Here is a 26,964-nt window from a genome sequence, read left to right on the forward strand (position 1 = left end):
CGAAGAGTTCGTGGAGGTTAAAGAATGGGGCTGACAACAAGGATATTGGGAAAACTGATTCTAGAGGTAGCAAAAGTGAGTGTAAGTGTTTTGGTGGCAGTAGGACTCAGGTAACAGGGAAACAGGCGACATTACAGAGCGACCACCAATGCTGGTGATTGCATAGGTACGTCGGTAGTAATGAATAGATAAATAGCTCAACGTTGAACAAATAGGACCCTGAGATTTCACAAAGCTTGATTCAGCCTAAGAAAGCTCCTGGGGAATGATTGGAGTCAGCTGCAGATTGGTGAAGTTTATGCCACGGGTCAAAAAGCAATGGGCAGGATATTACATTGCTTGGGTGACTGCGTGCCAATCTGTACGCATGCAAAAAGACATTGGGCGCACATCCCAATGTCACTGCGCCTCATGCAATATTTCAGTCAGCGGGCACGGTGCGAGAGTCGGAAATACGCCCGCCAACAATCAAACAGGCAATTTAGTCCATTAAGGAGCAAATCGAATGCAATTTTACATGAGTCGTCTGCTTATATGGTTGACAGATGGGCCGATTGGCCAGGCAGCCATTATATTTTAGCTTTAACCTTGATCCGTGGGTGCGGGGGGCAGGGTGTTGGGGGGGATGAATTGTCTGGGCTGAAATAAAAGTAAAAAAGATGCCTGGAGACTGAGATTTGTGTTTGATTGTGGTGCCTGGATGCTGTGTATGTAGTTGTGGTGAACCACTGTAATAGGAGATGTAAGGTAGGACCTGCACTACAGGTTCGCCGGTAGCTCCTGCTGGCTGGCTCCGCCCACGGAGAACTATATAAATAGGCTTGACTTCCAGTGCCCTGCCATTTCGCCAGCTGCAGCAGGAGGCCACACATCTGACTGTAATAAAGCCACAGTTGTACCCAACTTTAGTCTTTGTGCAATTGATCGTGCATCAATTTATTAGTCAGATTTTCCACAGAATGGATATCCGAATTAAGCCCGTTCGCCTGCAGTTGGATCCGCACTCATCCGACGCCAGGAAAGACTTTACTCACTGGCTAGCATGTTTTGAGGCCTACATCAACGCGGCGGACCCCACGCCAACGGAGGCTCAGAAGATAAACGTCCTGTACTCCAGACTGAGCTCCAGCGTGTTCCCGTTGATCCAAGACACCACGAATTACACAAAAGCAATGGAACTCCTCAAAGAACACTACGTGCAGAAGGCGAACACGCTCTTCGCCAGGCATGTACTTGCCACCCGCTCGCAACTACCTGGTGAGTCCATCGAAGACTTCTGGTGGGCCCTATTTCCACTCGTCCGGGACTGTGACGGTCAGGCCGTCACGGCCGCCAAACATGCAAATCTCCTCATGCGCGATGCTTTCATGATGGGGATTGCGTTGGAACGCATACGAGAACAATTGCTGGAAGGGGCCACGCTCGAACGGCGGAGACGAAGACCTTGGCGCTTTCCATGACGGTTGCATCCCGTAACGTACAATCGTACTTCCCCCGCCGCGCTGCCCACCCTTCTACTCCTTCCTACCCCTCCTGGACCCAGCCGCCGACCTCCTCAGCCGGGCCCCTGCCTTCGCATTACGCCTGCGCCGCACGCCGATCCGCGCACCCCGGGGGTCCCCGCTGCTACTTCTGCGGTCAGCAGAAGCACCCCCGCCAACACTGCCGGCCCCACACAGCCGTTTGTAAAGCCTGAAGTATAAAGGGCCACTTCGCGGCTGTGTGCCAGGCCCGCGCAGTCGCTGTGATCGTGCCCGCTATCGCCCCCTCCCCCATGCCAGACGCACAATGGGAGTTGCCATCTTCTCCTGACGGGTCCATGTGTGACCAATGGGCGCCGCCATCTTGTTCCCCTTCAGCCACGTGTGCCCCATGGGCGCCGCCATCTTGTCCCGACCCCGCAATGTGCGCACCATGGGCGCCGCCATCTTGTCCCCCAAAGGGTCTCCGGACATCCCGACAACGGAACTGCACATGCTCGCCACCCGAAGCATCCGATGGCTACCTGCAGCTCGCTTCGATGATGCTGGACCAATCTCGCCCGCATAACCTGGCCACCACGTCGACGACGGTTAAAATCAACGGCCACGCGACCTCGTGCCTGCAGGACTCCGGGAGCACCGAAAGCTTCATTCACCCAGATACGGTAAGGCGCTGCTCGGTCGCGGTCCACCCTGCCAATCAAAGGATCTCCCTAGCCTCCGGATCCCACTCCGTCCCGATCCGAGGCTTTTGTACAGTCACCCTCACGGTCCAGGGCGTAGAATTTAGTAACTTCCGCCTCTGTGTCCTTCCTAATCTCTGCGCTGCAGTCCTGTTGGGCCTGGACTTCCAGTGCAACCTCCAGTGTCTCACCCTCAAATTCGGCGGGCCCTTACCCCCCTTACCGTTTCCGGCCTCGCGACCCTCAAGGTCGATTCCCCCTTACTTTTTGCCAATCTAACTGTGGGTTGCAAGCCCGGTGCCACTAGGAGCAGACGGTACAGCACCCAGGACAAGACCTTCATCAGGTCCGAAGTCCAGCGGCTGCTTAAGGAGGGTATTATCGAGGCCAGCCCCTGGAGAGCCCAAGTGGTAGTGGTTAAAACTGGGGAGAAACACAGGATGGTCGTGGACTACAGCCAGACCATCAATCGGTACACGCAGCTTGATGCGTACCCCCTCCCACGCATATCTGATATGGTCAATCAGATTGTGCAGTACCGGGTCTTCTCAACAATTGACCTGAAATCCGCCTACCACCAGCTCCCCATCCAGAAGTCGGACTGGCCATACACTGCCTTAGAGGCGGACGGTCACCTCTACCACTTCCTTAGGGTCCCTTTCGGTGTCACAAATGGGGTCTCAGTCTTCCAAAGAGAGATGGACCGAATGGTCGACCAGTACGGTTTGCAGGCCACCTTTCCGTACTTAGATAATGTCACCATCTGCGGCCATGACCAGCAGGACCACGAAGCCAACCTCGATAAATTCCTCCGCACTGCCACTCTTCTCAACCTGACCTATAACAAAGAGAAGTGTGTGATCAGCACGGCCCAGTTAGCCATTCTCGGCTATGTAGTCCAAAACGGACTTCTTGGGCCCGACCCCGAGCGCATGCGCCCCCTCATGGAACTTCCCCTCCCCCACTGTCCCAACGCCCTCAAACGCTGCCTGGGGTTCTTTTCCTACTACGCTCAGTGGGTCCCAAACTATGCGGACAAGGCCCCCCCCACTCATTCAGTCCACCCAATTCCCCCTTGCGGCCGAGGCACAACATGCCTTTGCCCGCATCAGAGCAGACATCGCCAAAGCCGAGATGCACGCAGTGGACGAGTCACTGCCTTTCCAAGTAGAAAGCGACGCCACTCTAAACCAGGCAGACAGACCCGAGGCATTCTTTTCCCGCACCATTCATGCCTCTGAAATTCGACACTCATCCGTCGAGAAGGAGGCCCAAGCTATCGTTGAAGCTGTGCCGCATTGGAGGCATTACCTGGCCGGTAAGAGATTGACTCTCCTTATGGACCAACGGTCGGTAGCCTTCATGTTCAATAACACACAGTGGGGCAAGATCAAAATAATAAAATCTTGCGGTGGAGAATCGAGCTCGCCACCTATAATTACGAGATTTTGTATCGCCCCGGTAAACTCAGAGCCCCCAGACGCCCTGTCCCGAGGTACATGTGCCAGCGCACAAGTGGACCAATTCCGGGCCCTATACAACAGCCTTTGTCACCCAGGGGTCACTCGATTGTACCATCTGGTCAAAGCTCGCAATCTGCCCTACTCTGTCGAGGAAGTAAGGACAGTCACCAGGGACTGCCAGGTCTGTGCAGAGTGCAAGCCGCACTTCTACCGGCCAGACCGCGCGCACATGGTGAAGGCTTCCCACCCCTTTGAACGTCTCAGCGTGGATTTCAAAGGGCCCCTCCCCTCCACCGACCGTAACACGTACATTCTCAGTGTGGTCGATGAGTACTCCAGAATCCCCTTCACCATTCCATGCCCCGATATGATGTCTGCCACCTTCATCAAGGCCATCAGAACCTTCTTCGCTCTGTTCGGTTCTCCGCCTACATCCACAGTGACAGGGGATCCTCATTCATGAGCGATGAGCTGCGTCAGTTCCTGCTCAGCAGGGGTATAGCCTCCAGCAGGACGACCAGCTACAACCCCCGGGGAAACGGGCAAGTAGAACGGGAGAATGGGATGGTTTGGAGGGCTGTCCAGCTGGCCCTACGGTCCAGGAACCGCCCAGCCTCTCGCTGAGAGGAGGTCCTTCCTGACGCTCTACACTCCACCCGGTCACTATTGTGCACCGCCACTAATAACACACCTTATGAACGTGTTTTTACCTTCCCCAGGAAGTCCACATCCGGGGTGTCGCTCCCGACTTGGCTCGCTGCTCCAGGACCGGTCCTTCTCCGTAGGCACGTCCGACTCCACAAGGCGGACCCCTTGGTGGACAAGGTTTACCTGCTCCATGCCAACCCTCAATATGCCTACGTTGAGTTCCCCGACGGCCGCCAAGATACTGTCTCACTCAGGGACCTGGCACCGTCAGGTTCCATCCCAGCACACACCCCCCACCAATGTGCCACCCCCACCTCCCACCGCGCTGCCAATATTGACCCCACCAGACCACCCTCCCCTCCACTTTTCCGCACAAGAGGACGAAGAGGACTTCTGCACGCTCCGGGAGTTCCCCGATGACTGGCCAGCATCAGCACCGCCATCGGTGCCACCTCCACCACCGCCAGCACCGACTTCGCCGCCACCGTTGCGCTGCTCCCAACGAAGCACCAAAGCACCGGACCGGCTGAACCTTTGACGGACTCCGGACTGTCAACGTGGACTTTTCTTTCCCTACCACTGTACATAATTGCACTAATTGTATATAGTTTCACGTCACCCTCGCCGGACTCATTTTTAACAGGGGATGAATGTGGTGAACCACTGTATTAGGGGATGTAAGGTAGGACCTGCACTACAGGTTCGCCGGTAGCTCCTGTCGGCTGCCTCCGCCCTCGGAGAACTGTATAAATAGGCATGACCTCCAGTGCCCTGCCATTTCGTCAGCTGCAGCAGGAGGCCACACATCTGACTGTAATAAAGCCACAGTTGTACCCAACTTTAGTCTTTGTGCAATTGATCGTGCATCAGTAGTTTCTCCATTGTAATTTATTTTTCACAGGTCTGCAGCTCCCTGAGACAGCTCCATGGCAGCTATCCCCCTGAGGGAGCACATTAGAAGCTGCAGCCTGCACCCTCCCTTTTCTCAGCGGCTGCTTCCCCGGTGGCAATGAGCCTTTCCAAGCATGCATTTCATGCTGGCTGTCCGTTAATTGACCATCCAGTGAGAAACCGCATTCCGGGGTTGACCACATATGGCAGCATGTTTTGCTCCTGCTTTCAGGCCCAATGCCTGCAGGCACCCGATGGACGCAAAATTCAGGCCACTGACTTTGATCATCGCCATATTCAGCTGGAGGAGATTTGGGCTGATCCATGCCAGCACCTAGATGAAGAAGAAACTTTCATTGAATAGAATATGAGAACAACAGCAGCAACCTGGTGGTAATCAATATTAAAATGGTGGCAGCTGATCCAAAAGTGGTTAAAACATTGTCAGCCATTGAGATGAAAAAGATACTGGATGGGAATGGGATTGGGCGGAGAATCGATCCTGTAGCCAAAACCGTGTGGGCGTCCGGTGCTCTTCAGCATGCCATGCTCCGGTGCTCTTCAGCATGCCATGCTCCGGTGACTTGACAGCGGCGTCAATGTGTTCTACTCCACACGTAAAGTAAACGCTGTTCGCATATCATTAGTGGGCCTTATCCGGTATTCTCTGGGGCCTCCCCTCTGCTGGGAGAATTACCAATGGCAAGTTTCACTTGTGGTTTTAAAAATCCGAAAACAGGCGCCATGGCCGTTGAGGGATATCGAGGCGCTAGGACATGCAAAGGCGCAACCTTGGGCTTCCGGCCCTGTCACTGGCAGGGCTGGCTGGGTGGGGGGCATGTCTGACAGGCCCGGGGAGGGCAGCAGGGGTTGACCGGGGTTGGGCCGTGGGGTTGAGGGTCACATACAGGATCAGGGTGCCATTTCCACGGCCTGCATGGTAGCCACCTTGCTGCGCACCCCACTGACTGCTCACCGTGGCCCGTGGTTGAGCAGAATGCCACCGGCCATATGGCTGCCCCTACTCCTCCACCCCTGCACCCCAGCCCCCCCCCCCCCCTCCACCCCACCAGCCCCGCACACCACCCTGCACTCTTCATCCCACCAACTCCGCCCCTCCCAAATTAGCCGTCACACGCCTGCGGGGCAGCACGTGGCCCACCTAAGGGCAACATAGATAGTAGCCCCTGCAGAAGGGCGCTTGATGGGGGCCATGGAGCGTACCACTGTCATGGGTAATGCCAGTGTTGCTAACTTTGCCTTAGTTTAATTGCTCTGTTTTATCACCTTTGCTCTTGAGTCGCCAGGTATCCTTATGATACCGCCACGTGGTTCAAGTCCGAGTAATGATCAATAATCCAATACACCGATTAGTAAGATTTAAATCAAAGCACATTTATTATACACAGTAATCACTACTCATGTACAAATTCTACGTCTAAGCTACTTCTACAGCTAACAGGCCAATGCTTAACTTGGAACTGGCCCACCAGGTCAGGGAAACAAATGGCCTTTCGTTCGGTTTCTGAGCCTGCGGGATTCAAAGTTGGTACAGATTGGTAGCTAGGAGTGCCTATCTCGTAGCGAGCGTTGAAGTAAGACTTACAGATTTTGAGTGGCTGTTGAAGAGTTAAACGAGCTGGAAGAGAGAGGTGGAAGAGGCTGGAAGAGAGCTGAAGAGAGCGCCTTGAACCTGGGGCTCAATTCTTATAGTCCCCAGGGGCTTCCCGCCTTTTGGGCGGACCCTGTACTTGGTTCCGAGTGATTGGACTTTGTCCCAATCACTTGGTTCAATTTTCTCCAATGCTGGAGCGGTTCCCTGATCGATGGGCGGTCTTGAGGTGGTCGTTCACCTCCCATTGTGTAGGCTTCTGCTGGCGCCGAAGAGTCTGGTTTTGCTTTATGTGTCTAAATGTTGCTCATTGTTCCCGGGGATTGCTCATTAGTATGCAGATGGCTGGTGTTTTGTTATGCTGATGGTTGCTGGTATCGATCTTGTCTGGCCTTTCCAGAGGTAAATACACAGTCAACCTGCAGCTGCTCGTTTTTGTCCTGTTGGCTTACTTTCCCATCAGCCTTTGCCGTTCGCCATTTTAAATCGGGAGTTAGCCATTCTAAATCAGGAGTTAGCCATTTTAAGTGGCTACACCAGCCACCGGTACCACTGGCAACAGGGACAAGTAGAAACAGAATGAAGCTATCATGAACTGCTCCCAGGATTGCGGACAGTGGCCAACACAATGCTTTGCCTGTGATAACAAAGCAGATGAATTTTGAAGGCGAGGAATCCCTTCCAGTTGAGGAACCTGGCAGAGTTGAAATGTGGCACCCACAAAGTAATGTGTGTGTAGTCAATGGAACTCTGCCTCAGGGGAAAACCTGTAATCCTAGCGAAGATTCCACCTCACTCTGTCTGCTCGTCTCTGGAAAGAGGCATTAAAATGTAGCTAAAATGAGAAAGTACGGGAAAACCTCAGCAGGCTTGAGAACATCAATGGAGAGAGAAACAAGCTTAATGCTTCAGGTCAATGACCTTTATGAAGTGAAGCTAGCTTGCTTTTAACAGATAATCTCATATCTTCCTTATGGAAAAGTAGGTACCAAGCTGTGAGATGTCGCTAACATATTTACCAGCAGCTGGAAGGAGAGAAACTCATGAAAGTTTATCCCCATAATCACCTTCACAGTCACTGCAATGCAGTCCTTGGCTTTGGAGTTGTGGATGTAGCACTTGCGGCAGATGTCACTGAGGACCTCCTTAGTGAAGTGCATGCACCTCATACATTCTTCCTTGGTAAGGTGCAGAATTACTCCATGAACATCCGAGATGGAAACAGCTTCCTGCTGAGACCCCTTTTCCCTTCTTCCTCCTCCCTCTCTGAGCAGCTTTGTCCTACTCAGTGGGTCCTCTGCACCTTCTCACAGTCACGCTCAATTCAAAGAGGAAGGTCTACTAATCCACCCAAGTCTGGAAAAAAAACTGGTTTGTTCAGGAACCTTGAACACAGCGGAACACCCTTCAACACCTACCCTGCTACCCTTTATTCACCTGTGAATCTTAAAACATCGACAGAATGCTCCAAAAAAGTGTAGGATTGAAACAACAGCCAGAAGAAGGCAGCAAATAACTGATGTGTAAGTATTAAATGATTTAGCTAGCACTAATCAGGAAACTTCGTAACTTCAATTTAAATTCCTTTACTGGACCAGGATAAGACATTTCCCAGACTTGATTATCATCCTTGTATTGTGTGGTAATTATAAGTTGCTTTTAACTTCTAGATTTATTTAATTTGGATGTTGGTTGGGGGAACGGGGAAGTCTTAAGGTGTTCAGGGATCGTAGATATATTTTGGAACAAAGGGTATATTTTACATAACTGCATGTGTGTTTAATAATCCACATACCTTAATTGTCGTAGAGTAGAGCAGTCATATTCATGTGTATTTGTCTTTCCTGTACGTTGATAAATAGTCTTTAATGATGACCGGGCTCTTTATTCTCACTGGGGTTTTCACTTGTCTGATTGTGTCTGATTGGCTGAAGCTGCCCCCACCCTAATTGCTGAGAGGCAGTTATCTGGCAGTCACCTGAGGCCTGTTTAGGGGCACAAAGGTACACATTGTATTCTTCTCTTTGAAGTTTTAGTGTGAGTCATTCTGAAGTCTGTATAAAAGACAGACAGAAAGCGCACTCAGTAAGCGTTGCGCAGGTCAAAGAGACATAGCCTGAGTGAGTAAGACACATCCAGAGTTGGAATTTGAAACTTGGTAATCTGCAGTGAGGTAATTCAGTGCAGAGTGGGAGAAGGTGCTTTTCCCCTACTGTTTTGTTCTCTCTCTTTCTGCTGGCTTGTAAATTTTAATCTGCAGGGAGAGAACCTGAGAGCATCTGAGACCCTCAGAAGGTAAGTAAGTGAATTTTACTCATTTTTACTTTTATTACCTTTTCAAATTATGGGTGGTGGTGGTTGTAGGGGGGGGGGGGAGGGACTGAAGTGACATCACAGAAAAGCTGTGACCTGAGTGGCTGGTTGGGAATCTACACTAAATTTAAAAAATTAAGCATTGGTAAACTAATTCAACATAATTACTTAATTATAATTTAGAGGGGTATCTAAGCCAGAGATCGGAGAGTACTGTATTTAGCTTTCCCATTTATAGTAGAAATCTAGTGCTAGGAAACAGATAGTTAACAGTCACTTTTTACATTTTTTAAACCTTTTAACTTTAATTTACTAATTAATTGACGCAATGCCAGTTAGAGGGATGCAGTGCTCTGACTGTGAGATGTGGCAGGTCCGGGAGGCTTCCAGCGTCCCAGATGGCTTCATCTGCAGAAAGTGAACCCGACTGGAGCGCCTCACAGACCACATGGTCTGGTTGGAGCAGCAAGTGGATGCACTTAGGAGCAGGCAGGTGGCGGAAAGTGTCATAGATAGCAGTTATATAAATGTGGTCACACCCAAGGTGCAGCAGATAAATGAGTGACCACCAGAAAGGGCAGGCAGTCACTGCAGGAATCCCCTGTGGTTGTCCCCCTCTCGAACAGGTATACCCCTTTGGATACTGTTGGGGGGGATAGCCTATCAGGGGAAAACAGCAGCAGCCAGAGCAGTGGCACCACGGCTGGCTCTGATGTTCAGAAGGGAGGGTCAAAGCGCAGAAGAGCAATAGTCATAGGGGACTCTATAGTCAGGGGCACAGATAGGCGCTTCTGTGGACGTGAAAGAGACTCCAGGATGGTATGTTGCCTCCCTGGTGCAAGGGTCCAGGATGTCTCCGAATGGATAGAGGGCATCCTGAAGGGGGAGGGCAAACAGGCAGAGGTCGTTGTACATATTGGTACTAACGACATCGGCAGGAAGGGGCAAGAGGTCCTGCAGCAGGAGTTCAGGGAGCTAGGCAGAAAATGAAAAGACAGGACCTCCAGGGTTGTAATCTCGGGAATACTCCCTGTACCACGTGCCAGTGAGGCTAGAAATAGGAAGGTATAGCAGCTAAACACGTGGCTAAACATCTGGTGTAGGAGGGAGGGTTTCCGTTATCTGGACCACTGGGAGCTCTTCCGGGGCAGGTGTGACCTAGAAAGAAGGGCGGGTTGCATCTAAACTGGAGAGGCATAAATATCCTGGCCGCGAGGTTTGCTAGTGTCACACGGGAGGGTTTAAACTAGTATGGCAGGGGGGTGCGCATGGGAGCAATAGGTCAGAAGGTGAGAGCATTGAGGGAGAACTAGGGAATAGGGACAGTATGGCTCTGAGGCAGAGCAGACAGGGTGAAGTTGCTGACCACAGCGGGTCTGGTGGCCTGAAGTGCATATGTTTTAATGCAAGACGTATTATGGGTAAGGCAGATTAATTTAGAGCTTGGATTAGTACTTGGAACTATGATGATGTTGCCATTACAGAGACCTGGTTGAGGGAAGAGCAGGATTGGCAGCTAAACGTTCCAGGATTTAGATGTTTCAGGCGAGATAGAGGGGAATGTAAAAGGGGTGGCGGAGTTGCGCTACTGGTTAGGGAGGACACCTCAGAGGGCAGTGAGGCTATATGGGTAGAGATCAGGAATAAGAAGGGTGCAGTCACAATGTTGGGGGTTTACTACAGGCCTCCCAACAGCCAGTGGGAGATAGAGGAGCAGATAGGTAGACAGATTTTGGAAAAGAGTAAAAACAACAGGGGTGTGGTGACGGGAGACTTCAACTTCCCCTATATTGACTGGGACTCACATAGGGCCAGGGGCTTAGACAGGGCAGAGTTTGTAAGGAGCATCCAGGAGGGCTTCTTAAAACAATATGTAGACAGTCCAACTAGGAAAGGGGCGGTACTCGACCGGGTATTGGGGAATGAGCCCGGCCAGGTGGTAGATGTTTCAGTAGGGGAGCATTTCGGGAACAGTGACCACAATTCAGTAAGTTTTAAAGTGCTGGTGGACAAGGATAAGAGTGGGCCTAGAGTGAATGTGCTAAATTGGGGGAAGGCTAATTATAACAATATTAGGCGGGAACTGAAGAACCTAGATTGGGGGCGGATGTTTGAGGGTAAATCAACATCTGACATGTGGGAGGCTTTCAAGTGTCAGTTGAAAGGAATTCAGGACCAACATGTTCCTGTGAGGAAGAAGGATAAATACGGCAATTTTCGGGAACCTTGGATGACGAGAGAAATTGTAGGCCTCGTCAAAAAGAAAAAGGAGGCATTTGTCAGGGCTAAAAGGCTGGGAACAGACAAAACCTGTGTGGAATATAAGGAAAGTAGGAAGGAACTTAAGCAAGGAGTCAGGAGGGCTAGAAGGGGTCATGAAAAGTCATTGGCAAATAGGGTTAAGGAAAATCCCAAGGCTTTTTACACGTACATAAAAAGCAAGAGGGTAGCCAGGGAAAGGGTTGGCCCACTGAAGGATAGGCAAGGGAATCTATGTCTGGAGCCAGGGGAAATGGGCGAGGTACTAAATGAATACTTTGCATCAGTATTCACCAAAGAGAAGGAATTGGTAGATGTTGAGTCTGGAGAAGGGTGTGTAGATAGCCTGGGTCACATTGAGATCCAAAAAGACGAGGTGTTGGGCGTCTTGAAAAATATTAAGGTAGATAAGTCCCCAGGGCCTGATGGGATCGACCCCAGAATACTGAAGGAGGCTAGAGAGGAAATTGCTGAGGCCTTGACAGAAATCTTTGGATCCTCACCGTCTTCAGGTGATGTTCCGGAGGACTGGAGAATAGCCAATGTTGTTCCTCGTTTAATGTATCCGCGATAGTTTCCTAGAACAGTATGTAATGGCACCTACGAGGGAACAAGCGGTCCTAGATCTGGGCCTGTGTAATGAGACAGGATTGATTCAGGATCTCATAGTTAGGGATCCTCTCGGAAGGAGCGATCACAATATGGTGGAATTTAAAATACAGATGGAGGGTGAGAAGGTAAAATCAAGCACTAGAGTTTTGTGCTTAAACAAAGGAGATTACAATGGGATGAGAGAAGAACTAGCTAAGGTAGACTGGGAGCAAAGACTTTATAGTGAAACAGTTGAGAAACAGTGGAGAACCTTCCAAGTGATTTTCCACAGTGCTCAGCAAAGGTTTATACCAACAAAAAGGAAGGACGGTAAAAAGAGGGAAAATCGACCGTGGATATCTAAGGAAATAAGGGAGAGTATCAAATTGAAGGAAAAAACATACAAAGTAGCAAAGATCAGTGGGAGACTAGAGGACTGGGAAATCTTTAGGGGGCAACAGAAAGCTACTAAAAAAGCTATAAAGAAGAGTAAGATAGATTATGAGAGTAAACTTGCTCAGAATATAAAAACAGATAGTAAAAGTTTCTACAAATACATAAAACAAAAAAGAGTGGCTAAGGTAAATATTGGTCCTTTAGTGGATGAGAAGGGAGATTTAGTAATGGGAGATGAGGAAATGGCTGAGGAACTGAACAGGTTTTTTGGGTCGGTCTTCACAGTGGAAGACACAAATGACATGCCAGTGACTGATGGAAATGAGGCTATGACAGGTGAGGACCTTGAGAGGATTGTTATCACCAAGGAGGTAGTGATGGGCAAGCTAATGGGGCTAAAGGTAGACAAGCCTCCTGGACCTGATGGAATGCATCCCAGAGTGCTAAAAGAGATGGCTAGGGAAATTGCAAATGCACTAGTGATAATTTACCAAAATTCACTAGACTCTGGGGTGGTCCCGGCGGATTGGAAATTAGCAAACGTGACACCACTGTTTAAAAAAGGAGGTAGGCAGAAAGCGGGTAATTATAGGCCAGTGAGCTTAACTTCGGTAGTAGGGAAGATGCTGGAATCTATCATCAAGGAAGAAATAGCGAGGCATCTGGATGGAAATTGTCCCATTGGGCAGACGCAGCATGGGTTCATAAAGGGCAGGTCGTGCCTAACTAATTTAATGGAATTTTTTGAGGACATTAACAGTGCGGTAGATAACGGGGAGCCAATGGATGTGGTATATCTGGATGTCCAGAAAGCCTTTGACAAGGTGCCACACAAAAGGTTGTTGCATAAGATAAAGATGCATGGCATTAAGGGGAAAGTAGTAGCATGGATAGAGGATTGGTTAATTAATAGAAAGCAAAGAGTGGGGATTAATGGGTGTTTCTCTGGTTGGCAATCAGTAGCTAGTGGTGTCCCTCAGGGATCAGTGTTGGGCCCACAACTGTTCACAATTTACATAGATGATTTGGAGTTGGGGACCAAGGGCAATGTGTCCAAGTTTGCAGACAACACTAAGATAAGTGGTAAATCAAAAACTGCAGAGGATACTGGAAGTCTGCAGAGGGATTTGGATAGGCTAAGTGAATGGGCTAGGGTCTGGCAGATGGAATACAATGTTGACAAATGTGAGGTTATCCATTTTGGTAGGAATAACAGCAAAAGGGATTATTATTTAAATGATAAAATATTAAAACATGCTGCTGTGCAGAGAGACCTGGGTGTGCTAGTGCATGAGTCGCAAAAAGTTGGTTTTCAGGTGCAACAGGTGATTAAGAAGGCAAATGGAATGTTGTCCTTCATTGCTAGAGGGATGGAGTTTAAGACTAGGGAGGTTCTGCTGCAATTGTATAAGGTGTTAGTGAGGCCACACCTGGAGTATTGTGTTCAGTTTTGGTCTCCTTACTTGAGAAAGGACGTACTGGCACTGGAGGGTGTGCAGAGGAGATTCACTAGGTTAATCCCAGAGCTGAAGGGGTTGGATTACGAGGAGAGGTTGAGTAGACTGGGACTGTACTCGTTGGAATTTAGAAGGATGAGGGGAGATCTTATAGAAACATATAAGGTTATGAAGGGAATAGATAGGATAGATGCGGGCACGTTGTTTCCACTGGCGGGTGAAAGCAGAACTAGGGGGCATAGCCTCAAAATAAGGGGAAGTAGATTTAGGACTGAGTTTAGGAGGAACTTCTTCACCCAAAGGGTTGTGAATCTATGGAATTCCTTGCCCAGTGAAGCAGTAGAGGCTCATTCATTAAATGTTTTTAAGATAAAGATAGATAGTTTTTTGAAGAATAAAGGGATTAAGGGTTATGGTGTTCGGGCCGGAAAGTGGAGCTGAGTCCACAAAAGATCAACCATGATCTCATCGAATGGTGGAGCAGGCTGGAGGGGCCAGATGGCCTACTCCTGCTCCTAGTTCTTATGTTCTTAAGAAGGGTCGCAAGGATGATCCAGGGAACTACAGTCCGGTGAGCCTTACGTCAGTGGTAGGCAAATTACTGGAGAGAATTCTTCGAGACAGGATCTACTCTCATTTGGAAGCAAGTGGACGTATTAGTGAGAGGCAGCATGGTTTTGTGAAGGGGAGGTCGTGTCTCACTAACTTGATAGAGTTTTTCGAGGAGGTCACAAAGATGATTGATGCAGGTAGGGCAGTGGATGTTGTCTATATGGGCTTCAGTAAGGCCATTGACAAGATCCCTCATGGTAGACTAGTACAAAAGGTGAAGTCACACGGGATCAGGGGTGAGCTGGCTAGGTGGATACAGAACTGGCTAGGTCATAGAAGGCAGAGGGTAGCAATGGAAGGATGCTTTTCTAATTGGAGGGCTGTGACTAGTGGTGTTCCGCAGGGATCAGTGCTGGGACCTTTGCTGTTTGTAGTATATATAAATGATTTGGAGGAAAATGTAACTGGTCTGATTCGTAAGTTTGCAGACGACACAAAGGTTGGTGGAATTGTGGATAGCGATGAGCACTGTCAGAGGATACAGCAGGATTTAGATTGTTTGGAGACTTGGGCGGAGAGATGGCAGATGGAGTTTAATCCGGACAAATGTGAGGTAATGCATTTTGGAAGGTCTATTGCAGGTAGAGAATATACAGTGAATGGTAGAACCCTCAAGAGTATTGAAAGTCAGAGAGATCTAGGTGTACAGGTCCACAAGTCACTGAAAGGGGCAACACAGGTGGAGAAATGGAGTCAAGAAGGCATACGGCATGCTTGCCTTCATTGGCCGGGGCATTGAGTATAAGAATTGGCAAGTCATGTTGCAGCTGTATAGAACCTTAGTTAGGCCACACTTGGAGTATAGTGTCCAATTCTGGTCGCCGCACTACCAGAAGGATGTGGAGGCTTCAGAGAGGGTGCAGAAGAGATTTACCAGAATGTTGCCTGGTATGGAGGGCATTAGCTATGAGGAGTGGTTGAATAAGCTCGGTTTGTTCTCACTGGAACGACGGAGGTTGAGGGGCGACCTGATAGAGGTCTACAAAATTATGAGGGGCATAGACAGAGTGGATAGTCAGAGGCTTTTCCCCAGGTTAGAGGGGCCAATTACTAGGGGGCATAGGTTTAAGGTGCGAAGGGCAAGGTTTAGAGTAGGTGTACGAGGCAAGTTTTTTTTTTATTTTTACACAGAGGGTAGTGGGTGCCTGGAACTCACTACCGGAGGAGGTGTTGGAAGCAGGGACGATAGTGACATTTAAGGGGCATCTTGACAAATACTTGATTAGGATGGGAATAGAGAGATACGGACCCAGGAAGTGTAGAAGATTGTAGTTTAGTCGGGCAGCATGGTCGGCACGGGCTTGGAGGGCCTGTTCCTGTGCTGTGCTTTTCTTTGTTCTTTGTTCTTTGTACACCCGTCTAAACAAAACTAAATTATACTCCCCGACGAACTGGTGTTCCACACAATCATAGAAGCCCTACATGTAGTAGGAGGCCATTCGGCCCATAAAGTCTGCACCAACCCTCTAAAAGAACTACCTACCCAGTAGAGCACCTCCACCCTAACCCCGTAACACCACCTAACACAACTGGCACTTTTACCATGGCCAATCCACCTTACCTGCACAACTTTGGACTGAGAGGGGAAACTGGAACACCCAGAGGAAACCCAAGCAGACATGAGAAGAATGTGAAAGCTTCACGCTGACAGCCATTCCGAGTTGGGATACCCTTGCAGAAAACATCAACATGTTTTGTGACACTCCAGAAGGTTTCCTTTGTCCTCAGCCTCCATACCAAAAGGCCCGTTATTCAATGGATGAACCTTCACATTTCTTCCAGCTTGAGCAGGATTCCACCACCAACCATACCTTCTCCTTTCCTCTTTCAGTATTCTGAATAGACCGTTCCCTCCACGACACGCTGATCCATTCCTCAGTTACCCCACACCTCCTCACTTTCCTACCACACTTTTCCATGCAAGCACAGGAGATGCAACACGTACACTTTTACCTCCTCCCTCCTCACCATCCAAGGCCTCAAACGCTCCTTCCAAGTGAAGCAGTGATTCATCTGAACGTCTTATAATTTTGCAAATTGTACTCCCTGCTCATGATGCAGGCCACCTCCACATTGGGGAGACCAAATTCAGACTGGCTGACCACTTTGTGGAACACCTCCATTCAATCTCCATGACCACCAGCTTCGTGTTGCTTGTCATTCTACTTCCCGCACCTTGATCCCACTCTAACCTTCCTGTCCTCGGCCTGCTGCAGTCTTCCAGTGAAGCTCAATGCACACTCGGGGGGACAGAATCTCAACTTTCGACTTAGCTTTCTGCAGCCTTCTGGACTCAATATTGAGTTCAGCAATTTATAATCATAACACCTTCCCCCATTATACTTTGTGTATTCATTTCTAGATTTGATTTTGGAGATTTTTCTTCAACAATATCTTTACTTTCATTTCGGACAGCTGCTATCCAGCTGCTCACACCTCATCTGGACACATCATTCTGTTTCTTTACTTTATCCATAACCACTCTCTTGGGTGTTTGAACAATTAAACAATTGGTTATTTAATCTCTCCTGACTTCTACTCTATCACAGAATTTTTCTTTTGTTCTGTTTCCACCCTAACCCCACTGTATCCCCTCCTCTGCTTTCACCTGCTCAAGCCTAAAGGGTTTCTCTTTCCAAAGACCTGCTGAATATTTCCAGCATTTTCTATTTATAACAACACTGTTGCCTGGCATCTTTAACCTTAATATGTAAGCTGCATGACATTGATGTCAGAAGAAACTCTGAAGCCATGTCTTTGATTACCTGTGTCTTGTATTTTTCCAAAATATTTTCGAGAAACTTGACTTCTCATGAAAGTTAAACATTTTATTAGCAGTTGAAGAATTCCATCATCTCAGTTAGCAAATTGAGGCTCGAATAAAGGACTGCATTTTCCCAGCAATTTGGTGGTGGCCTTGGATGCAGGGAGGGGGAGGGGAAGAGATTAGAGAGGGGGAGGGCAGGGAAGGAGTGGGGAAAGCAGGGTGGGCGGGAGTGAAGTGAGATGGGGAGGGGGAGAGGGGAGGGGTGCATGGGGAGGTGGAGGGAGGGGCAAGGGATGGAGGGTGGAGGGGATGGAGGAGGGTGCGGAGGGAGGGGGAAGACAGAGAAGGAAGGGTTGGGAAAAAAGTGGGGAGCCATGTTGCGATGATTTCTGCCCCCAGGGTAAGTTTCCGTTGGGCAGACAGGGTCCCCACTCGGCCTGCCCCATGGTAAGTTTCCCATGGGCAGGCAGGGGCCACCAATCGGCAGCGTGTACCACCTGAGCAGGTAACCAATTAAGCTGTTATTCCCACTTTCTCGGTCTTTTAGCCTTGACAAAGGGTCATCAGGACTCGAAACATTAGCGCTTTTCTCTCCCTAAAGATGCTGCCAGACCTGTTGCAGTTTTCCAGCATTTTCTCTTTGGAAGCTGATTACAGACCCAATTAGGTCCAATTTTGCTGGGACCCTGACATTTTTCCTCTGATGGATTGGATTCCCACTGTATGCAAAGGTCACCATTACGATGGAGGTGGTACACCTTAGCAGGCATGTCGACAAGTGGAGCCAAAGGTTTCATGCCCCAAGGAGAGGGCTGTCATCAGGAAAGGCTGTGCCTATAGCCCAAATGACGCACCCAGGTGGGTTTCTGCTCCTCCTCAATGGGCCCAATGGCTTAAGACCTAAAATTTCAACTTCAAATAATTGCCTCCAAGTGTGCCTCCATGTTGAGGTCTCCTCACAGTCCTCGACCCTCCTCAGCAATGCCCACCTCACCGCGGGGCTGATGAATCTCCAGTACTGTCAACACTCTGATTGGATCTGCAGCCTCAAGAGCCTTTCTGCTCACTTTAACAGGTCAACAAGCATGGTGGCACCAAACAAAAGACAGTCTCCAGGAAGAGACTGCCACTAAATGCAGCATCGCAACTCCCATTTGGCCCCATTGTTAGAGTCTCGAAGCCTGTGAGAAAATCCAGCCCAGAGTGCGGAGTTTGGTACATATTTCGCAAGGGTACTACAACAATGTAATGTACCTTAGCCTTATTAATGTCGTTTTCAATAGATTCCCCCTCAAGATTGTCATTGAAAATATATTACAAATATTGCAGCAGATATTTTAATTCCATGCCTGAGATCTTAGACAGTAGCTTGACATTTCTTGAAAATAAAAGGTCAGAGATTGTGTTATGAAGGGCAGGGAAATGGCGATGGTACTTTGTTCGCACGGCTTTTGTGTGAGAAAGAAAATGCTCAAACTGAATATCCCAAGAGCAGGCCTATAATTAAATACTCACACTTCAAGTTTAAAAGGAAGAAATACTGGAAAATTGCTTTTTAAAACAATTATAATCTTCAAAAAAAAAACTGCACTTTGACAGCTGTTATAACTCTGGGAAATACGTCAGAAAGAAAATCAAAACTGATGTTTGATAGGTCATTAAAAATTGAATTGTGTTTCCCCATTAGGTAGCCTTATACTCATTATAAGGGCAATGTTTATACTCATTTTTAATCAGCTATCTGACTTTTGGATAACGCTATTCCAGACCTCAACTCCTGCAGCTTCCTCAGAGTGATGTAAAATGTACGTACTCATAAGCTCTTATTATTCCAGTGGAAAGTCCTGGATAAAAACTATTAATGTGAAAAATATTGCTTTCCTCACGACTTAGTTTGCACCCTGGCGAAGAATGCTTGACGTCACAGGCAAATAATTTCACAGAGTCAAAAATGACTAAACTTATTTTATTTAATGATAGGACAACATTTATTTATTTATTTTTCAATTTAGTGTACCCAATTCATATTTTCCAATTAAGGGGGCAATTTAGCGTGTCCAATCCACCTAACCTGCACATCTTTTGGGTTGTGGGGGCAAAACCCACGCAAACACGGGGAGAATGTGCAAACTCCACACGGACAGTGACCCAGAGCCGGGATCGAACCTGGGACCTCGGTGCCGTGAGGCTGCAGGGCTAACCCACTGCGCCACCGCACTGCCCTCAAAAGGACAATATTTATAGCAAACAGTGATAATTAATAAGAGCAAAATACTCTGGATGCCACGAATCTGGAATTAAAACAGAAAATGCTGGATAAGTTCAGCAGGATGGGAGGCATTTGTGGAGGGAGAAACAGAGTTAATGTTTGCCGTCCATATATCCCTTCTGTTCTCTAGACAGGTCATGTGGACTCAAAGGTTGGGTGATGTTCTTTGGCCTCACTGTAGTGTGATTCTCAGCTGTGGGAGGCAGCCCGCCATTGGCCAGCGGCAGGATCTTCTGGTCCCGTCCCTATCACTGGTATTTCCCGTTGAATCCACCCAATGCCGCCGGGAAACCTGCAGCGCGGGGTTGCGGCGTTGGTGGAGCCAAAGACTCCTGCCGGAGTGAACAGCTAGAAGATCTCACCCATTAACTCACAGATGTTTCCATACCTGCTGAGTTCACCCAGCATTTTTTGTTTTTATTTTCTAATTAATAAGAAGTGTCCATCACAGTTATAGACTCCCATAGGTCATGGGTGTTATAGTTAACAGAAAGGAACTGTGCGTAATTTGACAAAACAGACTGATTGGGAATGATAACAAGCTGCTTATCTTATTATTGAGCCGTGGAGCGATTGAGTGATTGAAGGCATGGAAGGAGGCTATTTGGATCACCGAGTCAAGGCTAGCTCTCCATAGAGTAATTCAATCAGAGACTTATCATAGAATCCCTACATTGCAGAAGGAGGCCATTCAGCCCATCAAGTCTAAACCGCCCCTCCGAATGAGCACTCTATCTAGATCCACTCCCACAGAGCTCGACCTAACCCCATAACCTAAACAGCACATCCCTGTACATTAAAGGGCAACTTAGCATGGCCAATCCACCTAACCTGCACATCTTTGGACTGTGGGGGGAAACCCACGCAGACATAGGGAGAATGTGTAAACTCTACACAGACAGACACCCAAGGACAGAATTGAACCCAGACCCCTGACTCTGTGAGGCAGCAGTGCTATCCACTGTGCCATCATGCTGCCCTTTATCCCATTCCCATTCCTTCGCTCATTCCCATTCATTCCCTCATCCCCATTATCAGTCATTCCCATGCCCTCGCTCTATCCTGGTAGCCATGAAATGTATCTCCATCAAGTGCCCATCCAATTTCATTGCAATCCCGAATTTATTAAACATCCTAAAATGGCTGAAAAGAAATTGGGAGAAAGGGTTTATGTTAATGATGAAAGGCATTAATTTCCTGCAACATCACGCAGATCTGACATTCACTTGTGTTCTTGTATCTCGTATAAATGACTTGGCTGTTTCACTCACTGCAAATGTTAGAAACCCATTCTGCTCAATTGCCAGCCATATTCCAAATTGTCTCATAATGGTTGGTATTTTAACACATCTCGTGCCTGAATTTTTCAAAGGTCGAACAACATTGGAGCCCATGCTACTTTGCAAAAAAAAAATGGGACATGCCTGTCTCCTGAACTATTGATGCAAAAGCTGTTGTTTGCCATTCAGCACCAAGTTCAAAATGAGAACTAATTTTCTCATGAAGACTCTTGTTAAATTAAATCTAAATTTCAGGAGGAGTGTAAAACTAAAATTGCTCTTGAGTTTAAAAAAATCCTTTTGTCAGTATTTTACTAGCATACTTGGAACTAAATGCTGGCAAGTAACAAACTAGCTCCAGTTAATAATTTTGTTTTACCAATTCTGGTACTTTTAAACACAAATTTAAAAACCTGGAAGTGTTCAGATACAAAAAAGAAATCAAACATTCATCAGGCTAAAATGAAAAAAATGTTCAAATTTGAAAAACAGAACAATGGGAGTAAAAATTGTAATAATGTTGGCTTCCTGGGGTGGCACGGTGGCACAGTGGTTACTCTGCTGCATCACAGCGCCAGGGACCTGGGTTCAATTCTGGCTTTGGGTGACTCTCAGTGTGGAGTTTGTACGTTCTCCCCGTGTCCGCGTGGGTTTCCTCCGGGTGCTCCGGATTCTACCACAGTCCAAAGATGAGCAGGTTAGGTGGATTGGTCATGATCAATTGCCCCTTAGTGTCTAGGGATGTGTCGGTTAGGTTTAGGGGTTGTTGGGATAGGATGGGGTGCTCTTTCAGAAGGTCGGTGCAGACTCGATGGGCCAAATGGCCTCTTTCTGCACTGTCGGGATTCTCTGATTCAAGATGGCGAGATTAAATATGAAATGATTTTACGGATGAAAGTAACACTGTAAGAATAAGTACAGCTGGAAATCATCGAGAAGTGTTTTGTGAACAGTGTGTTTCTGTGAATGTGAAGTGAAATTATTTTAAATATAGAAGCCACCTACACTTATAATAAATGACAGATAGCCAGAAAAATCTGGAAGCAAACAACGTTGACATAGTTACTGTGTGCGGAACTATGTTCATGTGGATTATAATTTAGCTCGCTATGACATAATGGAGGATAAGTGAGAAACAGCAGCTGATGACTCCAACAGAGTGTTAGACATAGGAGGCCCAATTTCACAAGTGCAGCCTACTGGCAAAAAGCCTCAGCTGTCAGCCATGCACCTCAGGAAATCCTGAGTGAGCTGCGTACAAATTTGCATTCATTAAAATGAATGGAGTGGAATCACATTTTCCAAATGTGTGTGACTGGTTCCCCATCATGTTTGCGTGTTTGTAAAATCATCCTGATAGGATAGATCACTATCAAAATCAGCTGATGTCACTTCAAATAAACCCTTTTGGAAGGGAACAGGATGGGATTAGAATAAGACTGACTGATGTGAGGATAAATACAGATGGAGATGATTAACTAGTTTTTTTTACAATGCCATGATTTTGACCTATTGGGAACATAGAAGTGTGACTTATAGAATCAGAGAATTTACAGTGCAGAAGGAGGCCATTCAGCCCATCGAGTCTGCACCGGCTCTTGGAAAGAGCACCCTACCCAAGGTCAACACCTCCACCCTATCCCCATAACCCAGTAACCCCACCCAACACTAAGGACAATTTTGGACACTAAGGGCAATTTATCACAATCCACCTAACCTGCACATCTTTGGACTGTGGGAGGAAACCAGAGCACCCGGAGGAAACCCACGCACACACGGGGAGGATGTGCAGACTCCGCACAGACAGTGACCCAAGCCGGGAATCGAACCTGGGACCCTGGAGCTGTGAAGCAATTGTGCTATCCACAATGCTACCGTGCTGCCCTTAACTTGTGGGAGACCAGCAAGCCAGAGGTGAGTAATGTACAACATAAGGGAATGTTTTGCTGAATTATTGGGAGCCATCCGCCAGATACGAAGAGATTTCTGGGGGAGCACATCATAGCAGTTGTAGGATTGATTGACAAACATATTGAAGGAAAGCCTGATGGGTTGACACTTGGGGGTGAAAAATAATATTGAGGTTATTGTTTTTGTTGACATTAAACACTTCACCCATTTGGAACGTTTACCTGCTGTGTGGCATCGTAAGCAGGTTATGTTTCCGTGATCTATATTCCATTATTGAAGCAATGTCAATGCAGAGAGAGAGTGTGAAATATTTATAGGCAATGAGCAGGTCAACAAAAGCACAAGTCAATCAACTCCTCCCTGGCATCTCCTGCTTCAATAATTTGCAGTATCCTCGCTCAGCTCCTTCTTCACCTTCATGCTATTGCACAGTTAAGTTCAGTTCTCACAGGTTTGTGAGATTGTGCAACTTGTAACACACATCCCAATGCGTGAGAATCTCTCCAACTTGTACTGAAGTTAGTCACGGGGTGGCACAGTGGTTAGCACTGCTGCCTCACAGCTCCAGGGGCCCAGGTTCAATTCCGGCCTTGGGTGACTGTGTGGAGTTTGCACTTTCTCCCCGTTTATGCGTGGGTTTCCACCAGGTGCTCCGGCCTCCGTCCACATTCCAAAGCTGTGCAGGTTAAGTGTCTTGGCCGTGATAAATTGCTGCTTAGTGTCCAAAAGGTTAGATGGGGTTACTGGGTTAGGGGATAGGGTGGATGCATAGGTTTAAATGGGGTGCTCCTTCCAAGGGCCGGTGCAGAATCGATGGGCCGAATGGCTTCATTCTTCACTGTAAATTCCATGATTCAATGACATATTCAAGCACTTAAATTATTGCTTAAAGAGACCAAATGTGTGCCTGAGGATTATCCCTTTGCTCCGAGGCTCTGGTTGTGCCTGAACTGTGCAGATGTGTGCTGCGGTTACAGAAATCTGTCAGAAACCAAGTGCAGAGGAGATAGCCATTGTCCCTTAGCTGCCTCTCTCTGGCATTCCTTGATGGATAGAATAGGTGGAAGATCATGACAGCTGCCTGGAAACCTGCTTCAGACCTGTATTATTTTGCAGTGATGATCACAGACTGGCTGCAAATAGATGGAATAAAATCCTTTCCTTTGCTCCTGGCTGGTTTTCTGACGTTGACTATTTGTGTTGTCTATGACCCCCTGCACGTGAAGGAAGTCAGTTGCTGCAGCAAATCTCAATTTGACTTCTGACATCAGTAAAGCTATTTGAGTCACCGACACTGCTAGCTCCATTTGATGAGCACAGACAGAGAGACAGATGAAATATTTGCGTTAGCACCTTGGAAAGAGCCTGAGGCAAAGAGGTTGAAGTGGGATTCACTGCCACAGGCAAAGCCTTACCACCTGGTTACACAGGCTGTATGTAGACTTGTTGCAGGAGCACAACAATACCATGTTACAGCACTATCTCTGACCCAAAATCTCTTTGAGCATGGCTCCCCATGGAATGTGTGCAATAATGGAAAGTGTGCATTTACCACTGTACTATTTTATCCCTATTTACTTAACAGAATGATTTTAGATTTATATATTCACAGGGTGTGGGAATCTCTGTTGCCCCTGTCATGTGCGAGTACCTTTAAAAAATGGGTGTTTATAAATGGGTGTGTATATAAATATCTGTAGTGAGAGTACCTTTAAGAAATGGGTGTTTACTACTGCAGTGACGTCAGAGAGTGGGTGGAGCTGGGCTGTCGGTCAGCTTTTTATTTTCGATTTAGGCTGTTTGCTGCAGGGTGTGTTTCAGTTTCGTTTTCAGAGCTGGATAGCTGCAGTCACAGCCTGAAGGTGTATGAATCTCTCTCTGTAATCTAAAGACTGCAAATCGATCCTGGTAATTTAAAACTAATAACTGATGTTATTTTACCTGATGTGCGTCTGGTAAAAGGTGTTTTAAATCCTTTGGATGTTAAAAGGAAAGCTTAAAGGATTACTTAGTGTTGTATTCTTTGGGGGTTGTATTTGAATTGATGGTTGCTAGGATGTTCACTGTATGTTTTAAAAAGGTTAACTTGAGTTCATAGAATAAACATTGTTTTGCTTTAAAAAATACTTTTCCATTTCTGCTGTACCACACCTGTAGAGTGTGGTACAGCAGAATGGTATATAGCTCCCCATACCACAATCTAGTAAAAGTTGTGGGTCAGGTGAACTCCATGATACACTTCAGGGTTCTCTAAACACTGGCCCATAACACTCCACAGCAAAATCGGGAACGGCGATTTGGCGGCGAATGGCTCCCGCGCCAAAATTGCAGCAGGCGGCAGTTTGACGTCGGGTCGCGATGCTCCGCCCCCTGAAAATCAGCATCCTTGAGACGTGCACCGCATGCAGTCGCTGCCCTGTTGGAATCTCATTAGCGGGCTCACACGCGATGCTCCGCCTCTGATGGGCCGAGTTCCCAACGGCACGGGCCACGTGTGGCCTCAGTGGTCATCAGCCTGGTGTGGTGGCTGCGGAGAGGGAGAGAGGGCATGTGGCCAGTGTCCAGCACCGCCACACTCGGCCAAGATCCATGCGGTTTGCAGAGTGGGCTTCTGCCAGGGCTGGGGGGAGTGGTGGTAGGTGGCCAGGAAGTGGGCTGTGGGGTCGGGGTGGGCGGGTAAGCGGTCCAACACAGCCGGTGCCATCTTTTCCGGCACAATCAGTATATGTGGGTGTAGGCGTACGTGCAACTGCAGCTTGTCAGCCCTGCACATGTCCAGCACGGACCTCCATTTTCCACACCTTCTGCGGGTGCTTCGCGCAGCGCCGGTGCTAGCCCCTCACCAGTAACAGAATCGGTGCGGGTGACACGCCGATTTTACCATCATGAAACCACAGTGTCAGCACTTAGACGCAGGAACGGAGAATCCAGCCCATGAAGTTGATCAACTAGAACCTGAAGCTATTACGACCGACTCAAAGAGTGTGATTCCTTCCATTGTTTAAGGCACCTGGTATAAGGTGGCATGGTGGCAGAGTGGTAAGCACCGCTGCCTCACAGCGGCAGAGACCAGGTTCAATTTTGGCCGTGGGTGACTGTGTGGGGTTTGTACGTTCTTCCCGTGTCTGTGTGAGTTTCCTCCAGGTGTTGCGTTTTCCTTACACAGTCCAAATATGTGCATGTTAGGTGGATTGGCCATGATTAATACATGGGGTTATGGGGATAAGGCAGTGGAGTGGGCCGAGGAAGAATGCTCTTTTGAAAGGCCGGTGCAGACTTGATGGGCCGAAGGGCCACCTCATCACACTGCAGAGATGCAATGGATCCTGCAAGAAACTATAATTATTACTTGAAGCAAGTGTAAAACTAATATAAATGTTGTTTACATCTCACTTCTAGCTTAAAGTATGAAAACGTTAGAGCGTTTGAATTGCCATTTTTTAAATTTAGTAATGTTAGTTTTTTATCTCTTGTTGAACAACATAATTTCTGACAAATGTTCTGAGCAATTTTGGATTTGTGAATTAGCTTTAGCCAATGCACCGTGAAAATGTTTTTTGTTAACTTTCATGCAAAGGTGGTTCTTGTACTGTTCCAGTCACAATGCAACAGGCAAACCAAAATGTGCGGATGGACACATGAGAAGGGTGACTTACCCTGGCACGAAGAAGGTGATTCGCCTTCTTCCTTTACTGGATCCCCGTCCTCATATGCAGTGAGCTGGCACTCACTATTGCTGCCACCTGGGGTTGGTCACCTTGCTGGCATGCTATCTCCCCTTTCGAGGGTAGCGGAGGTCTCGCCTCTGTTCCACCCCATCCAGCATCTTGGTTGGGGCTCCCTCAGAGAATTGTGGGACCATCTTCCTAGCTGCCATCCACCTGATTGGACTTGGAACAGGTGCTGGGGAAGCACTGAAACGGTGTGCTCCCTGTTTGCTAAGGTCAAGTGATGCCTTGGCGAGTGAATCAGAGGCAGGCGACCACAAGCACGGTGTGAAACCCGTGAAATTTTTTTTTAAGTGCCTGAAGATACGATGCTTTTTCTCGCCTGCATGCTGACAGGATTCTCTCCAGTTTTCTCGCTGAAAGAGACACTTTGGAAAAATATTGGAAGATTCTGTCCCTTATTTTCAAGCAGTGGCCCCTAGTTTTAGATTCTCACACAAGAGGAAACAGCCTCTCCACATCCACCCTGTCAATGCCCCTCAGGATCTTTATGGTCTCAAAGAAGTCACCTCTTACTCTTCTAACCTCCAGTGGATACAAACCTACCCTCTCCCAATATTTCTTCATAAGACAATCCGACCATTCCAGGTATTAGCCAAGTAA

This window comes from Scyliorhinus torazame, chromosome 12, assembly GCF_047496885.1.
Source record: "Scyliorhinus torazame isolate Kashiwa2021f chromosome 12, sScyTor2.1, whole genome shotgun sequence".
NCBI classification, from domain to species: Eukaryota; Metazoa; Chordata; class Chondrichthyes; order Carcharhiniformes; family Scyliorhinidae; genus Scyliorhinus; species Scyliorhinus torazame.